Source organism: Peromyscus leucopus, chromosome 20, assembly GCF_004664715.2.
Source record: "Peromyscus leucopus breed LL Stock chromosome 20, UCI_PerLeu_2.1, whole genome shotgun sequence".
Taxonomy (NCBI): domain Eukaryota; kingdom Metazoa; phylum Chordata; class Mammalia; order Rodentia; family Cricetidae; genus Peromyscus; species Peromyscus leucopus.
Window position 1 is genome coordinate 15,632,449 of NC_051080.1, and position 19,177 is coordinate 15,651,625.

A 19,177-nucleotide genomic window follows, 5' to 3' on the forward strand; every position below is an offset into this window, starting at 1 on the left:
TACCTCCCAAGTGCTGGGATTAAAGGCATGTAGATGTAATTCTAAACAGTCTTATTAAATAAGAAACACAGAGCCAAATAAAAAGTTAAAAGCCCAAGAGGTCAGAGCAGTAGCGAATTGCCTTTAGCTTACCAGTGGCTGCCGTCCTTCCCCTAAGAGATCTACTTCCTGTGTGTCTGTATTTTTAATTGCCTTTCTGTTCTGCCTTCTCATTGGCTGTAAACCCAACCACATGACTTCCTCATCACTGCCTGTCTATACAGACCTCCAGGTCTCTATGGTTGGTACTGAGATTAAAGGCGTGTGTGTCTCCATGCCAGCTGTGTCCTTGAACACACAGAGATTCTGTCTGCCATGTGATCAGGGATTGAGGGCATGTGCTACCACTACCAGAATTCTGCTTAATGACTTGTTCTTAGCTCTGATCCCCAAGTAACTTTATTAACATACAAATAAAATCACATTTCAGCACAAATAAAATATCACCATATTTCCTCCTTCTATTCTAATAAAAAGGAAAAAGGAAAAAAGTTATAACTAACATAAGAAAAACTATATACAATAAGTACAATAACTATATACCATATATACAACCAATAAATACCTAGATATAGCACGTTTCTTAAAAGGGCTTATTAATAAAAACAAACCTGGAGCCAGGTATTGGGGTGAACGCTGGAAGATCAAAGAGACAGAATTAGCCACAGCTAACCTCACCTCGCCAATTCCTCAGCTGATCCTGTTTCCTCGAACTGGAAACCTCTGTGTTCTCATCCAAATGGATCTCAGCTTAACTGCTGCTCAAAAGCCTAAAAGCTTAACCAGCTCTAGTTCTTGGTTTTCACGCCTTATATTCCTTTCTGCTTACTGCCATCACTTCCTGGGATTAAAGGCGTGAGTCACCATGCCTGGCTGTTTCCAGTGTGGCTTTGAACTCACAGAGATCCAGATGGATCTCTGCCTTCGGAATGCTAGGATTAAAAGAGTATGAGTGCCACCACGTTCTGGCCTCTGTATCTAGTGGCTGTTCAGTTCTCTGACCCCAGATAAGTTTATTAGGGTGCACAATATTTTGGGGAACACAATATCAGCACAAAGGCATTTGCTACCACCCATCCGGCTGTATAAAGCACTTCACAGTGCTGCTAGCTTTTGTGTTTATTGTATTATACAAGTCTCCTAAAATGCAAAGCTTAGCAGAATATTTTACCAAGCTGGTGTCCTCCAAACTAGAATTCTCAGTGGTGCTAACCTTCCCAGGCCTATTCGTGTGTTCCTAATTGTATTATGACTATTCTCTAAGCAAAGATCACTAGACATGTCCCAACACCAAGCACCCCAAACACTGCCTAATAATTTTAAAGACACTGGACATTTGCCACCCAGCAAGCACATCGGTAAAGCAGTACTTAATTTTCAAAACAGTTTTCTTTAAATGTTTGCTCTTGTTGATTGTGTTTTTGTAAATCTTTCTAATTGTGGTCTGTTAATGTTCTACAGAGGTACAACTTCTAACAAGAGAACCTGAGCAATGTTTTTTTTCTTTCATTTTAAATATACATTTATTTGCATGTGTACTCATGCTTCTACAGGCAGGTCAGAAGACAACTTGCAGGAGTTGGTCCTCTCCTACCACATGGTTTCTAGGAATAAACTTCAGCTGTCAGGCTTGGTGGCAAACACCCTTACCTTATGAGCCATCTCACTGGCCCTTTGAAAAAAAAACTTTTTTTTTTTTTAATTTCAGGGTGGTGGTGGCACACCCCTTTAATCCCAGCACTTGGGAGGCAGAGGCAGGTGAATCTGAATTTGAGGCCAGCCTGGTCTACAGAGTGAGTTCCAAGATACCAGGGCTACACAGAGAAATCCTGTCTCAAAAAATGAAAACAAAACAAAACAAAAAAATTTTATTACACCTACTGTGCGTGTATGTGTACCTGACTATTTATGGATGTCAGAGGAGGCAGTTTTCTCCTTCCAACATGCGAGGCCTAGGAATTGAACTCAAGTTGCCAGGCTTGGCAACAAGTGCCTTTACTCACTAGGCCATCTCGCCAGTCCCACTGCCCACAGAACAGGCAGAGTTAAAATAGAAGAACAGACTCCAAGACAGCCCGACCTGAGAGCTACTCCTTCTAAAATTGTACATGAAGATTTTATCGGCACTAACATCTTAACATCACTCACTTACTCCTTACCCTACAATATGGGATCAGATCAGACCAAGCAGGACAGACCTCTCTCTGGCAATGAGGGGCAGCTGAGATAAAACCACCAGATGGTTAAGCAGTGGTGTTTTCAGAGACAAGATGGGGAAGTCAGGATAAAACCAACATCTGTTGAGCATGATGGTACTTGCCTATGATCTCAGCATTTGGGAGGCTGCAGCAGGAGAATCTCAAGTTTGAGGTAAGCCTAGGCCCATACAGAGACCCTATTCCAAGCCAACAACAAAAGGAACCACTTCCAAAAGTGACTAGAGCCAAGTTACAGAAAACTGGGCATGGTGGTGCATACCTTTAAACCCAGCACTTGCAAGGTAGAGGCAGGTGGAGTTCCAGGCTAGGTTGGTCTACACAATGAGTTCCAGACCAGTCAGGGTTATATAGTGAGGTCCTGCCCACCCCCACCCACCCACCCCCCCCCCAAAAAAAGACAAAAGAAAAGTTGTTTTGGAGAAATGGTTCTTACACAGAGTTACCTGATACCCTAACAAGGGATCCTACTTACACTGTGTGTATATCTGTTTCAGACACAGGCATTACTTCACCATGAGACTGATGTATGAAAACAGAGTAAGGAAATGGAGCTGGCAGGAAGGAAGATATTCTAAAGAGACAGTTGTAACCCTCCTTTTGGCTACCCAACTATTCAAACAATGGTACCCAAGAACTGGTAGCAACATTGTAGAGCACTGAGACAGACTCTTCTAAATAAGTATGGGAGGGACACTGCTTTAATTTTTTTTTTTTTTCCTTTTTGGAGACAGGGTTTCTCTTTGTAACAGTCCTGGATCTCACTTTGTAGACCAGGCTGGCCTTGAACTCACTGAGATCGGCCTTTCTCTGCCTCCCAAGTGCTGGGATTAAAGGCGTTTGCCACCACCTGGCTATGCTTTATCTCCCCCCATCCCCCAGCTGAGGACTGAACCCAGGGCCTTGTGCTTGCTAGGCAAGCACTCTACCACTGAGCTAAATCCCCAACCCCCCATGCTTTATCTTTTAAAAATTCGTATTTTTAACACATACATATATATATGCTAACATATACTTAACATATTTTAACGTGTGTGTGTGTGTGTGTGTGTGTGTGTGTGTGTGTGTGTGTGTGTAAGATTAAGACGGGTGCCTTTAATCCCAGCACATGGGAGGCAGAGGCAGGCGGATCTCTGGGAGTTTTGAGGCCAGCATGGTCTACACAGTGAGTTCCAAGACAGTCAGAACTACACAAAGAGAGACCCTGTCTCCAGTTGGGGATTTAGGTCAGTGGTAGAGCGCTTGCCTAGCAAGCGCAAGGCCCTGGGTTTGATCCTTAGCTCAAAAGAGAGAGAGAGAGAGAGAGAAAGAGAGAGAGAGAGAGAGAGAGAGAGAGAGAGAGAGAGAGAGAGACCGAGACCCTGTCTTAAGAAGAGGGGAGGTGGCCGGGCGTTGGTGGCGCACGCCTTTAATCCCAGCACTCGGAAGGCAGAGCCAGGCGGATCTCTGTGAGTTCGAGGCCAGCCTGGGCTACCAAGTGAGCTCCAGGAAAGGCGCAAAGCTACACAGAGAAACCCTGTCTCGAAAAAAGAAGAGGGGAGGTGTGGGAGAGGGAGGGAGATTATAACATTTCCTGCCTTTCCTTTTCTTTTTCAAATCCCTCCCATGTACACCAGTCCCCTGAATGCTCTCATTCAAATTCATGTCCTTTTTATTTTCTTTCTTAAAATTGTTATGAATTGATTGAATCTACTATGTGGGTCCTAGGAATCAAACCCAGGACCTCTGCAAGAGCAGCCAGTGTTCTTAAACTTTGAGCCATCTCTCCAGCCCCATGGCCTGTTTCTTTAATTGGTGTGTGTGTGTGTGTGTGTGTGTGTGTGTGTGTGTGTGTGTGTGTGTGTGTTCCTAAATGTATCAATACAACCTGTTCAGTCTATATAATGTTACTTGTATATGTATGTTTTGAGAGATGACCATTGGGTATTAATTAGATAACCAATTAGTGTGCTCTTCCCTGGGGAAGATTATTTATCCAGTTCTCAGCAGTTCTTAATTTTCTGTAGTTCTTTGTCTACAACTGAGGCCTTGTGAGCTTTCCCCCTTCCATATTAGCATTAGCATGTCTACTGGTGATGTCCTTGTTCAGATCATGACTACTGTTATTGTGAATACAGTCTGTTCCCCTCACATTCATGTTAGAATCTAGTCCTCATTATGTTTATTAAGAAGTGACACCAGGTGGTGGCCTGAGAGGTGATAAAGGCCTGCTATAAACACAAGTCTGGCTACAACTCTATGGGTACCATGCTCTTTGTGACTCCGCCAGCAGAAGACCCTCACCAGACTTTGAAGCAGAGCGTGGAACCAAAACAAACCCCTTGCCAGCCTGATGACAGACATACACTTATATCCCAGCTATTGAGGAAACGAAAGCAGGAGGATCACTTAAACCCAGAATTTTAGGGACAGCCTGAGTAAACCAGTAAGAGTTTATCTCACAAAAACAAAAAGGTATGTGGACAAAGTTAATTAGATCTTTCTGGAAACTATGACCCTTTACCCTACAGCTCAGACCACTCTAGAACTTAATTCCATGTGAACAGCAGAAGCAAAGACAAACAGTAAAGAATGTACTATAAGCAATGTCCTTACACACTTGAGTTAGAGCAAAACAGATATACCTATTGTAGGGAGATGGATCCAACAGGCCACATTACAATTAAGGGGATAAAACAACAAAACCAAACCACTCTGTTCTTCTGGAAATACCATTGAAGAATATAAAATAATGAGTCTCAGAATAAGAGATTTTTTTTTTAAAAAGGGCAAGAGTTGGAGCTGAAGAGATGGCTCAGAGGTTAAAAGCACTTGCTGCTCTTGCAGAGGACTGGGTTCAGTTCCCAGTACCCACATGGCAGCTCACAACTGCCAGTAACTCTAGTTCCAGGAGATCCAATGCCCTCTTCTGGCTTTTGTGGGCACTGTATCCACAAAGTGCACAGACATACACATGTGGGCAATATCATTTATACACATAAAACAAAAATAAATAAACCTTGGCCAGGAATGGTGGTACATGCCTTTAATCCCAGCACTTGGGAGGTGGAGGCAGTGAGTTCCAGAACAGCCAGGGCTATGTAGAGAGACTCTGTCTCTAAATAAATAAATGAGTAACAGCTGGTCAATGGTGGCACATGCCTTTAATCCCAGTACACAGGAGACAGAGGCAGGCAGATCTCTGTGAGTTTGAGGCCCGCCTGGTCTACAAAGCCTGGGCTGTTACACAGAGAAACCCTGTCTCGAAAAAACAAAAAAATAAAATAAAAATGAATAAACAGATATCAGAATATGTATGGTAGTTTGAAAAAAAAAAAAAAAAAAAAGGCCTCCATAGGCTTATAATGCACCATGCATATGCAGTGTCCTGAAAGTCAGAAGATGGCACCAGGTCTCCAGGACTGGAGTACAGTTGGTTGTGAGCTAACATGTGGGTGCTGGGAATTGAATCCAAATCCTCTGGAAAAGCAGCCCGTGCTCTTAACCACTGAGCCAACTCTCCAGTTCCCTTACTTTCAATATTTTATAACCATAAATAGCAAAATTTTAGTTTTTGTCATCTTTTTAAGAAAACAACTTTTTTTTAATGCTGCTTCAGCCTCAAATCAAAAAGGGGGGAAGCACATTAGTTTTGGTTATTGCTGCACCAGACACCTGTAGCTCTCCAACATTGTCACACATATGTGAAGAATCTACTTACTGATAAGGGTAATAGTCTTGAAATGAGACACTGTACAGAATTGGAAGGCGGAAAGAAAGATTTGTTCATTTTGATACTTTTTGTAGGCGGCCAGTTTGTTTCTCATAGGGAAATCCTGGATCACCTGTCATCATGTTGGCTCCTAAGGAACTGCTGCTGTAAGCGGCTCATCAAGAGTTGAAGTTCATGTAGCCTTGTTGGGAATATGGAAAAGGAAGAAAGCCACAGGACTGCCCGTCCAGTCTGGGAAGATCTGGATGGTTCTGCACATGCAAAAATGACTTGAAATTTCTGTATAGACACTTGTACAAATCCCTCTTCAGCTGACTGAATGTTGGAAGATAGCCCTTCTCTAAAGCAGAGGTAGAATGTTCTGCTTTCACCACACATTTTATAAGTACATTTCCTTTTTTGAATCGGCCTATATATTGTAGGTCCCTTTTGTATATAACCTCTATTCTTTTGCTTTAAAAGAAAGTCTGTTCATATTTAATGCCCTGTATTAGTCAATGATCTTTGTTCAATATTATGTGAACCATTTGCCATTACCAAAAGAGAAATACTTATTTGTGTTTTAAATAAAACTGATATAGGGGGGAAAAAGAATCTACCTATCCCAAGACTGTAGGGGTGACACTTCGATCTTGAAAGATGAAAGTTTCCAGGAGGATGGCATTCAGAGCCAGCATCTATTCCATAGCACTCATTTTATTCTCCAGGAAATAAAAACCAGTTTAAAATGAAACTAAGGGCTGGGAAGATGGCTCAGTGAATAAGACACTTGCTACCAAAGTATGGGGGGCCTGAGTTTGAATCCTCAGCACTTACGTAAAATGCCAAGTATGGCTACACACATCCCCGTAACCTCAGAACTGTGGAGGGTAGAAACAAGAGAACTGCTGAACCTTGCTGCCCACCAGCCTAGCTCCAGGTTGAACAAGAGACCCTATTGTAAAGTAATACTGTAGAGTTACAGCAGAACATCTGACATCTTCCTCTGGCCTCCATGCACAAATGCATGCACTTGCACATACATGTATTCTCTCTCTCCATGAGGCATACATATAAAGTAAGATCATCAATGACAAACAAAGGTCACTTCCAGAACAGACCCAGTTCTTTAGCCCTCTCCAGCTCAAGAGTCACCCTCTGACCCAGGACTAGCCTTTTGATGTGGAAAATATTGCTGCACTTGAGCAGGTTAAGAACAGAGGGAAAGACGAGGCAGAAAGGGAGCACTCAAAAATACAAATTTTTGGTGCTGGACAGATGGCTCAGCAGTTAAGAGCACTGGTTGTTCTGCCAGATCACCTTGGTTCAATTCCCAGCATCCACATAGCAGCTTACAACTGTCTGCATCTCCCAGATGTGACACCCTCACAGAGACATACATGCAGGCAAAATACCAATGCACATAAAATAAAGATAAATTATTTTAAAAAAATACAAATTTTCTAGTATTTTGTATTTTTCAGTTTCAAATATGAAAGTCCTAAATTTAGCCAGGCAATGGTGGTGCCCACCTTTAATGGGGGAGCTACACAGAGAAACCGTGTCTTGGAAAAACAAAACAAAGCAAAACCAAACCAAACCAAACCTCCTAAATTTTAAAGCAATTGTTCAAAGGATCCTTTCCATAGTTTAGACAGCATGGCATGGAACTATCTCAATTTAAGACATATGTTCTGATTTGGGAGAAAACGTAACTTTCCAATTAAAGCTTTGCTATGCGTAAGTGCGCAATGAGGATGACACTCCCCCTTTTAGTGGGGATCACTCAGTGATTTCCTAACACAACCACCCACTTGCATTTAGTCAACTCAACTGCTTTGACTACCTGATATATCCAACATGGGGTAGCATTAACTTTTCCTTTTTCACATTCAAATTGTAACATATTAAATGAAAACCATTTTAAAATACCACTTCTCAACAGTAGCATTCTGCCAAAACTCCACATGCACAAGTGCCCTGCTGTGGGATGTCCTGTATGTTGTGAATATATGCTGCTATGACTGATTGATAAATAAAACACTAATTGGCCAGTAGCCAGGCAGAAAGTATAGGATTGGTGGGACAAACAGAGAGGAGAATTTTGGGAAGTGAAAGGCTGAGGCAGAGAGACGCTGCCAGCCACCATGATGAGAAGCAGATGTTAAGATACCGGTAAGCACGAGCTATGTGGCAACTTATAGATTAATAGAAATGGGTTAATTTAAAATATAAGAACAGTTAGCAAGAAGCCTGCCACGGCCAATCAGTTTATAAGTAATATAAGTCTCTGTGTGTTTACTTGGTTGGGTCTGAGTGGCTGTGGGACTGGCAGGTGAGAGAGATTTGTCCTGACTGTGAGCCAGGCAGGACCAGAAAAATTCTAGCTACAGTGCCCTTTATGGTTAAGGCTCTCATATAGGTCAAACAAGCCTACAAGAGGGAATGTAGAAGCTCTTACCAGAATGACATTTACCCTTCCCCCTAGCAACCCCATACTAGGATTAATTAGACCTAAAAGGCCATGCTCCCCAAATAAAGAGCACACATGACATCTTCAGCAACAAGAACTCTCCACAGCAAGACTGGAAGGCACAGGGATGTGCTGACAACTGCACAAACATGCTGCCCCAACTACGAGTGATGAAGTGGCAGAGAGCAGGCTGTGATCAAAGCTCGACTCCTTCCTGTGGGTTGGCTACCAAAGAATATTCTATCACCCATGCCATGTGTCCAAACATGCCACCTACACTCACTCAAGTCTCCAAATGCCAGGTCACAAGGTCTACACAGAGACAGAAGGACAGACACAATACTGACCAAGATACAGGATTCTGGTCTGGAAGAAACAACTACTCAAGGCAAGTGGGAACTTAACTACAGACTGGCCACTGGATGACACCAGGGCTTCTCATTTCTTAGGCTATCCGTGATGGAAATGGAGTGGAGAGAAAAGAATACTTCTAACACCCACAATTTCCTCCAAAAAGTTTGTAAGCCCACAGAGGAGACAGCTGGCACCCTGAGGGTCCCATCTAGGGATAGGACATCAAGGAGCACCAACTCTGCAGTTCAGAAACTCCACCACATAAATTAAAAACAAAAAACAACAGTAACAACAAATAAACCATCTGTCTTCAACAGGACTTTGCAAGCCCTCACAGAGCTATCAAGGACACATGGGGGTCTTCGTTTCCAAAGATCTTAAATAAGACCTGGCCCATACCTGAGGGCAACTTTAATCTACTAGGCGTTCTGCAGAACTAACATATTCTAGGGGAAGCAACACCATCAATAGCCTTAATGCCACAAATGCCATTGAGTCACTGGGCCTATCTAGATGACAACTATAACCACTGAGACCATCCTGAGATGAGAAGCCCAAAGCTACAAAGAGTTAAACTTCAGAAATCTAGAACCAGTTATTTCCATAAGACATGGTCAGAAACCCTGATAAGGCTACCTTGGAAACAAAGCACATTCCACAGTAAGCAAACAGCCCACATTGAGGTCACTTGGTCCCTGTTTAGTCCCTGAAATGTTCTGGGTCACATACCACAAGCCTGGATTTTTCTGGTTGCTCTTTTTGTATTTCCCCTGAACTTAACACTAGCATCTTCACCAGCTACCCTTTATGATCTAAGCAGTCACCAGTGACAGGCCTAAGCCACAGTTTCGGCTGAAAGTCGCTGGAAATCTTTAAATGTCCTTCACAGGATGTGAATGTGGCTTTCATGATACAGTGGCCAAATAGAGCCACATCCCTGTGACTGACAGATGGAGAAGAGACCACAAGGTGAGGCTTAGTGAGCAGCCATGAAGGCTGCTTTAGACGAAAATTCAACTGTTCACAGTATCTGCAGAGGTAATGCAGTTAAACAGTGCAAATCTGGGGTTGCTGGTTCACCAAGCCAAGGGACCCCAGATCAGGGAGTAGTAGCTATGGCAATCACGACAGCACCCTTGTAGGGCAGCAAAGAAAAACAGGCTTACTGCTGCTGGTGAGTAGACTCTGTACAAAAGAGAAAGAGAAACCTGGGCCACAGCTGCTGGGAGGCCCTCACATGGGAGAAGCTGTAAGCAGAACTTGTCCCTTGATGGACTTTTGTCCCAGCATTTTCACACCAACCAAGTCATTTAAATTGTGTGGCCACTGACTTCACAAAGCATATCCCTAAGGAAGTGGGGAGGAAGCTACTGCAGACTGGCCCTAGACCCTGAAGGCATGACACACCCCCTGGCACCCAGCCCCTCAGAGACACCCTCAAATGAGCCAGAGGCACTTCATAGCACACTCCCAGACAGAACACATAGCAACAAGTCTGCCCTTAACTGTCTGTAATTCTCCTTAGAAAACTACTTGGGAATTGAAGCTCCTTATTTTAGAGAGAGCATCTCAATATTTTGTACATGCTGGCTTTGAACTTCTGTGTTCAAACAAACCTCTGGCTTCAGCCTCTTCCCTCAAGAGCTGGGAACAAAAGATGTACCAGGTACAGGAAGGGCCCTTTTCTCAAGTTTATATAGGTCCCTACCACCATTATAAAATTATAAAATACTCTGAGAACAGGAATTTATGAATACCACTATTATAGCAGGTAGTGCAGTGCCAAGTACAGGGAAGAGGCAAGAATGGCCCACGAGGCAGGGAAGTTCTTCTGTCTCTCCAGATGTCCTCTTCCTCAGAAACAGAAAAAGTTTTACTATTCCTAGCAATATCCTCCAAAATTTGAACTACTAAAAGCATATATCAAATAGTTAGCAAGAAGGCTATGTGTTGAGTGTAGATCAGTGGTAGAGCGCTTGCCTAACGTGTCCAAGGCCCAGGGATCAATTCCCAGCACTACAAAAAATAAAAAAAAAAAATTTTAAATTAGAAATAATTAGCAAGATGGGCTGTTGAGACGGCTCTGTGGGTAAAGGTGCATGCCACACAAACCAGACAACCGAAGTTGGATCCCTGAAATACACATAATGTTGGAAGGAAAAAATTGCCTCTACTATCTCCTGACCTCCACATGTGTCCTGTGCACCACCCCATAATGCACACAACAATAATTTTTAAAAAAATTAAAATATGATTAGCAAGGAAATAACTTGCTATTAACAAGTACTTTGAAATCACTTTTGCTAAAAAGCACCAACTCCTCACCTGGGACCACATGGTAACTAAATGCAGACAAAAGCCTGGCATTCGGGCGTTGGTGGCGCACGCCTTTAGTCCCAACACTCGGGAGGCAGAGCCAGGCCGATCTCTGTGAGTTCGAGGCCAGCCTGGTCTGCAGAGCGAGATCCAGGACAGGCACCAAAACTACACAGAAAAACCCTGTCTCAAAAAAAAAAAAAAAAAAAGCCTGGCATTGCTGGCCTCTTTCTGCATGTCTCCTGTCCTGAGACTCTGGGTCCCTCACCTCTTTAATTCTGACTATAGATACGCCACATCCTCAAGGAGTCTTGTCTACAAGCTGATGACAGCCAATCCATTTCATGTTCCTTCAAGGTTGCAGGCACAAAGAGTAACTGAGGTATCTTACTGTCAGCTTTGACAATGCCCTGTCCCAAACCCACAGAAGGCACCTTAAGTCTCCAGTTGTCCTAAACCCCACAGACAGATCAGCTCATGATGAGATCACCCCCCCCCCAGCAGGAATACTCATCTCAGGGCAACTGGACTGTCTTCTTACCACCTTGAAGAACCAGAACTGAGATAATGATCAACCAGACCACACTGTGACCAGGACTACTTAATTATACATCTCTCTTGCCCCTACCTAATTCTGTTTAAACTTACAGCTCATGTCATGCCCCGAAGATGGGCTTAAACACTTACTTTCCATCTCCCCTAGTGGTTGTTTTGATTATACTTTCTTTGTACCCTCTCATACTCCTGTTTGCATTCCCCACCTGCAACAGGGTTTCTCTGTGCAGCCCTGACTGTCCTGAAACCAGCTCTGCAGACCAGGCTAGCCTTGAACTCAGACACCTGCTTGCCTCTGCCTCCTGAGTGCTGGGATTAAAGGATCAAAGGTGTGTGCCATCATGCCTGACTTGTTTGCTTTCTTCAGGGATGAGTGGCTGGACCTGGTATGCCGAAACCTGGAGTTGGGACTCTGGCCTAGGACTCCAATTACATACAGGCATATTCCAGGATAAAGAAAAGCCTAGACACTAAAAAGTGGGGCAAGAGAGTTGGAGAGATGGCTCAGCAGTTAAGAGCACTGGCTGCTCTTCCAGAGGACCTGGGTTCAATTCCCAGTACCCACATGGTAGCTCACAACTGCCTGTAACTCCAGTTCCAAGGGATCCGACAACTTCACACAGACACATGCAAGCAAAACACCAATGCACATGAAATAAAAAGTGGGGCAAGAGTACCTGAAAGGCTGAGGTACAGAGCCCTGGAGGAGGAGAGCCTGGGGAGCTGCTGCACTTCCCAGATATAAGGAAGGTCAGGAAGGGCAAGGACATGCAGAGACTCTTGCAGCTACATTCAGTAACATACAGAACATCTGCAGGAACTACGAACCCCTACAACAGCATCCTCAAAGAGTAATGAGAAGAGTGACAGAAGTGACTCTGAATGGGTCTGTGCAGATGTGCAGAAGGAAACAATGCTGGTTGGAAGAGCCTCTGGTTAGTGGCTAGGCCTCCAACCCCAGATGGCTCTCCACCACAGGGCTAACCAGTCAGTGGACAAGAAAAGAGTCACTTACCTACTCCCTCCTCTCATCAGGTCAACCAGAAGTCAAAACTAAAGTATTTGAAGCCAGGCACATAGAAAACGCAGATATGAAGCGAAGAGGTGGAGGCAGTGACCATGGCCTTACTGTCTCCATGGTTCTGGAGCTTCACTGCCCTGTTCTCTCTTTCCAAACTCTAGGCCCACCAGAGACCTGAAACACATACACATTGTTTTCACTGAACAAATACTATACACGAGCTCCCATATACTCCCCTCACAATTTCCTAAAAGCCCTTTCAAAGGTGTTAGGGACTCTCCGTGTATGTACCAACATGAGAGTTTTCGATCACCAAAACATCAGTCACCACAGTCAGGGATTAACTGGTCAGGGACACACTTGTGCAACCACTGTCAAAATGAATTAAGAGCTTTCTTTCTTTCTTTTTTAATTTATTTTTACTTTATGTTCACTGGTGTTTTGCCTGCATGTATGTCTGTGTGACTGTGTCAGAAGCCCTGGAAATGGAGTTACAGACAGGTGTGAACTGCTATGTGGGTGCTGGGAATTGAACCTGGGTCCTCTGGAAGAGCAGCCAGTGCTCTTAACCTCTGAGCCATCTCTCCAGTCTCTTGCTTTCTTTCAACGTAAGAGACTGCATACCTGCCTAAAAGATTGAGTGTCCGGGTTAGGGATTTAGCTCAGTCGTAGGTAGAGCGCTTGCCTAGTAAACGTAAGGCCCTGGGTTCCATCCTCAGCTCCAAGAAAAAAAAAGAGTGAGTATCTTAGGCTTTCTATTGCCATGACAAACACCATGACCAAAAGCAGCTTGGGAAGGAAAGGGTTTATTGCATCTTACACTTCCAAGTAACAGTCTACACTGAGGGAAGCCAGAGCAGGAACCTGGAGGCAGAAGCCATGGAGCACTGCTTACTGGCTTGTTTCTCAGGGTTTGCTCCGCCTGTTTTTTATACCACCCAAGACCACCTGCCTAGGGGTAGCATACCACATCACTCCCCATGTACCTGGGCATGACTTGCCTGTATTGATCATTAATCAAAAAATGCCCGACTTACTTACATGCCAATTTTAAGGAGGCATTTTCTCAATTAAGACTCCCACTTCTGGGGGCTAGAGAGGTGGCTCAGTGATTAAGAGTTCTTCCAGAGAAACTGGGTTCAATTTCCAAAACCCATATGACAGCTCACAAATGTCTTAACTCCAGTTCCAGGGGACCCAACATTAATAAAAAAAAATATTTAAAAATTCCCTTTTCCAGCCGGGCGGTGGTGGTGCACGCCTTTAATCCCAGCACTCGGGAGGCAGAGCCAGGCGGATCTCTGTGAGTTCGAGGCCAGCCTGGGCTACCAAGTGAGCTCCAGGAAAGGCGCAAAGCTACACAGAGAAACCCTGTCTCGAAAAACCAAAAAAAAAAAAAAAAAAAAAATTCCCTCTTCCAACGATGTTTCTGTCAAGTTGACAGAAAAACAACCTGCACACTGCGACTTTGACAAAAAACCAACCTGCACACTGAGACTTTGAAACTTTTTAAAGATTCACAAAATATTTTGTTATATGTCTTTTCCTAAAAATAAAAATCACAAAAAGAGATATGTTTATAGATTACAGGAAGGGAGCATCAATGCCTTCATGGACAGGCTTACTGAAACCCTCAGGATGTAGAGCAGTGGTTCTCAACCTTCCTAATGCTGCCACCCTTTAATATGGTCCCTCATGTTGTGGTGACCCCTACCATAAAATTATTTTCATTGCTACGTTGTAACTGTAATTTTTCTACTATTATGAATCGGAATGTAAATATCTGTGGTTTCCGATGGTCTTTAAGCGATCCCTGTGAAAAGGTCGTTCGACCCTAGAGGGTCGCGACCCATAGATTGAGAACCTTTGGTGTAGCGTCAACTCTGGTTAGTATGGAATTAACTCAAGCCCGAAACTTGGATGATCTCTAGCACTTTTAAAAAAAAAAAAAAAAAAAAAAAAAAAAAAAAAAAACTCAAACTAAAATTTCCCTAGCCTTATTTTTATCAGCAGGATATGAAGGGGGAAAAAATTCTTTCTTCCTACAAAGTCACAAGAATGCACTTGCCATAGCTGACTGGTTTTACCAAGCCTGAAAGTGTGTCTTTTTTTAAAAAACGGCACTTAAATCTTATCCTAATTAACTTCAAAACAAATGACTTCCCTTTTTACAAACACCACAACAGCGACAGAAGCTCCTCCGGAGGCTCCTAGCTGCAGGGACTTGAAAAGACGCGCACGAGCCTCGTGAGAACCTTCACACAGAATGAGGACCCGCAGCCATCCCAGCAGAGGCGAGTGGGTCGCCCAAAAAGGACAAAAGGAACGAAAATGACGGCAGGTACTGCGACCGGGAAGACGCTGCGGAGCCAAGGCGTTGAGTTAAGTTTTGTGTTCGTAAAGCCTCGGTCGTCAGCCCCAGAAGCACACGCTACAGCCAGGGCACCAAGAAGCGTGACACCGACTCGTGTCACCACCGCGCAGGCTGCCGGCGCCCCTTCCTGGACACGCGCGCCGACCGGCACCGGCTTGGGGGTGCCACGACGTGGCGGGAGACGGGCACCTGATGAAAGATCCCGCGGGGCGTCCCGCTGCCGCTCCTCCCCGCGGCCTGGGCCCGACGGGGGCGCGAGGCGCAGCTGTCAGAGGCCCGGCCGGGTGCACCCACGGGACGCAGCCCCCGCCCGGCCCGCCGCGCACGGACAATGGCGCGGTCCCCGACCCCGGCGCGGCGCCGGCCGTCGAAGACGTCGCTGAAGCGTCCCGCGCGCACTCACCTGAGGCGCCGGCTCCGCGCGGCGCAGCGCGGGCCCGCGGGCTGCGGACAGCGCGACGGGCGCGCCCATTCATTAGCCGCTTTGTCTGCCCCGCCGCCCCTCCCGCCGCCCCAGCCCCGCCGCCCGCGACGCCGGACGCTGCGCCCCTCCCAGGGCCCCGCGCGGGTCGGGGGCGGGGCCCGGGGCGGGGCTGGCGCGCGCAAGCGCAATCCGTGCGCACCTGCCCCGCCTTGGGTTGGGCCCAGAAGACCGCTGGATGGGCTGCAGCAAGTGAAGCAAGGCAAATGGGGCGGGGCCGCGGAGACTACGCAGGCGCAGTTTCCCCTCGCCCCCCACTCTCCGGAGGTCAGGTTACGCCGGCGCAGTCTCCACGCCCTGGGCCTTGTTGCGGGCCTCCTCCGTCAAACTACGCAAGCGCGGGCCGGCGCACCTGCCCGGTTAGGGTTTGCGTCCACAGACTACGCAGGCGCAGTCGCCGCGGCGGTTGGTTAGACTTGCTCGTTGGCGAACGTTCGTCCTCCGCGGTTTCTTCTCTCGGCTGGGCCGTTAGTGGTGGTCCAGCGCCCTCCCAACGGCTGGCCGCGGGGCTTCCGGGCTTGTGGTCGAGACGGGTGCCCTCCCGGGGGCGTGTGCGCAGCTTCTTCCAGGAGCCCTTGGGTGGAGGCTAGACACAGCAGGTGCTAACCGCATGGGGCCGGAGGCCCCGTTTGGGTAAAAGAAATACGTGTTTATCGTAGAACGCCCTCCCCCTCACCCCACCCCCGATTCAAATTCCTGTGCGGACCAAATAATTTCTGCAGGTGAAATTTGACCCAGAAATCTCTTGTTGACACTTGAGACCACGGCTTGTTATTTTATGCGGAAGTCCTGTCCTACGCTTGTCTCCTGCCTTGCGATTTGGGGAGAGTTTCTTCTGTGATTTAGGATTATAAACCCAGCTCTGGGTTGGTGACTGATGTCACAGGTTGAAGAGGCTTTCTTGCCCTGATTCACAGTCACTGGTCAATGGAGATGCTTTTGCCAAGGTTCAAGGACAAGGCCTGAAGGAAAGGTGGTTTGCACGGCGGATGGAACTTAATGGCCGTCAATGGTCTGGAACCCTGAGTCTTGTCTTCTGTCTTCACTGCCTTCCATTCAGAGCAGCTGATGTATGTACTTGGAGGTGGTGGTTCCAAATCGGGCTAGATAGGGAACGACGCAGACAGGCTTGTGGGGAGGTCCTCAAATTGCAGGTTCCTGTAGGGTACAGAAGTTTCTCTCCGGTAATCTACCTCTCCATGTTCACTCGTGCACATCACCCCACACCTCATGCAAGAGATAGCAGGGATTCACCTGCTGTCAACCCCAGGGACAGATCCAGCTTCACGAAGGATTTCAGAAGCCCCAGGAGAACTGTCCCAGACATGGGTTCTTGGGGTGTAGAGTTGAGAGTCGGGTCTGGAACAAATAAACTATCTAGGAGAGAGTGTGAGCATTTGCACGGAGTGTCTCAGCCCAGCATGAGGTCTCAATTGGCTTGTTTGTCCCCCTTCATACTGAAGTACCTGCCCAAACTCTTCACCTGGAGGTGGCCCTTCAAGGCCAGGCCGAGTGCCCTCAATGCTCCTAGCCCTGCCCAAGCTGAGCAGGGCAAGAAGGAAAAGGGAAGTGGAAGGGCAGCGAGGCTGCTTGCCCAGTGTGCAAAGAACAGGCTTCCCCTTCCATGACTTGCATAGCGTCAAGATGCCCAGGGGTTTTGGAGGGCTAGGGCACATTTGCATGTCTCTAAGGACCGTGTAAAAGGCAAGCAAAAGGCCGGGCGGTGGTGGCGCACGCCTTTAATCCCAGCACTCGGGAGGCAGAGCCAGGCGGATCTCTGTGAGTTCGAGGCCAGCCTGGGCTACCAAGTGAGTTCCAGGAAAGGCGCAAAGCTACACAAGAGAAACCCTGTCTCGAAAAACCAAAAAAAAAAAAAAAAAAGGCTGGCAAAAGATGACAACAATATTTGATATCCTATTTGCCTCTTTTTTACTATGTTAGCGAGACAGTGGGCCTAGCCAACGGGAGGTGGATGCATCAGGCAAAGCAGCAGCCCCTTGAGAGTGACTGGCCCTAGGAAGGGGAAGAGCATGGTCTAGTTAGTCAGAAACTAGCTTGTTAAGACATTTGGCTGTATTCCTACCTGATGTCAAGGAAGACTGAAACCTCAACACAGGAACCCCCTTGGGTCCAGGAAAGGCTCTGGTCATGACCTCTGGCATCTCAGCTCTAAGAGGACCACCCCACAGAAGATTGTCTGTTGCTCCAAGGTCCAGAAAGGGAGTGCCTGCCAGGCTTCCTATATGAGGAGGTGTTTGCCTCCTCCATGCTCAAGGGCAGAAGTCCAGGCCTCTGTTTCCTTCACAGTCTGCTCCAGAACGGCTGCCCTGATCCCTGGGATCGTGGAGCTACACCAGTGGCCACTTCTGAGTCCACTGAGGACTTAGAGGGGTGACACGGGTGCTGTGTGCTCTGGTCATTGCTGTCATCGCCAGCTCCCCACAAAAACAAGGCCGGAAAAATTAGTTCTGGCTTACAGTACCAGGGTACAGTCCATCCTGGCAGGGGAGGCGTGGCAGGATCTTGAAGCAGCTGGTCACTTTGCATCTGCAGACAGGAAGAGAGACCAATGAATGTAGATGTTTAGCTAGCTTCCTTAAATGCTGCCACCCTCCCTTAGGGTGGCTCTTCCTACAAAATTATCCTAATCAAGATAATCCCTCACAGGCATGCCAGAGGCTATCCTAAATTATTCCTCAGTGTACCTGGAGGCTTGTGTCCTAGGCAATTCTAGACTCTATCAAGTTGACAGCATTAATCATATTACAGGTGCAGGCACCAACCAAAAGGTGTGTATTAAACTCTGGCCAGGATACTGATCTGTGCTGGGCTCTGGGTTCTAGTTCACTCACTCTCCATCCCAGTCCTGCTACTGAGATTCAGCGAGGCCTCTGTTTCCCATCTGAGAAATGGAGTAGGTTTGGAAGAGCTGTATCCACTACAACTCCCTGTTTGTACACCAACCCTCTCTGGATGGGCAACCAGGGAAGAGCCGCTCCAATGGTCAAACCACCTAAATGGCCAGTTTTTCTTTTTTTTTGTTTTTGTTTTTGTTTTTTCGAGACAGGGTTTCTCTGAGTAGCTTTGCGCCTTTCCTGTATCTCGCTCTGTAGACCAGGCTGGCCTCGAACTCACAAAGATCCGCCTGCCTCTGCCTCCCAAGTCCTGGGATTAAAGGTGTACGCCACCACCGTCCAGCCAGTTTTTCTAAGTGAAGGGATGAGAAGCGCAGATAACAGGAAGAAGTGCAAGTATTCCCACTGGAAAGGATGTTGGGCTAGGTGTTTCCAAGTTCTTGGCCCCTTGTTTAAGAGTGAAATAAAAAGGCTGGAGACCTCTTCCAGAGGTCCTGAGTCCGATTCCCAGCAACCACATGGTGGCTCACAACTATCTATAATAGGATCTGAAGCCCACTTCTGCTGTGCAGGTGTGAATACAGATAGAGCACTCATATGCATAAAATACAGAAATCTTTAAGTGAAATAAAAGGCCACACAGATTGTTGTAAAATAGCATGGAAATTTTATTCAAAGAATAGAACAATTTGCCGGGTGGTGGTGATGCATGCCTTTAGTCCCAGCACTTGGGAGGCAGAGGCAGGCGGATCTCTATGAGTTCGAGGCCAGCCTGGGCTACAGAGTCAGTTCCAGGAAAGGC

The 19,177-nt window shown here is 46.4% G+C and overlaps 1 protein-coding gene across 2 annotated transcripts in view; it reads right to left on the reverse strand.

The window, feature by feature from the left end:
• Zbed4 (zinc finger BED-type containing 4) overlaps positions 1-15,547 on the reverse strand; it is a 41,597-nt gene extending 26,050 nt beyond the window's left edge. The window contains exons 1-2 of one of the 2 annotated variants that reach the window (XM_028878173.2): positions 15,443-15,547; positions 12,660-12,839 (exon numbers count right to left, since the gene is read on the reverse strand). The gene's annotated coding sequence lies outside the window, so the exon portion shown is untranslated. Of the gene's footprint in view, positions 1-12,659; positions 13,116-15,442 lie in introns of those variants that run through there. The other variant, XM_028878174.2, reaches the window with a different exon arrangement.
• Between the last annotated feature and the right edge of the window lie 3,630 nt (positions 15,548-19,177).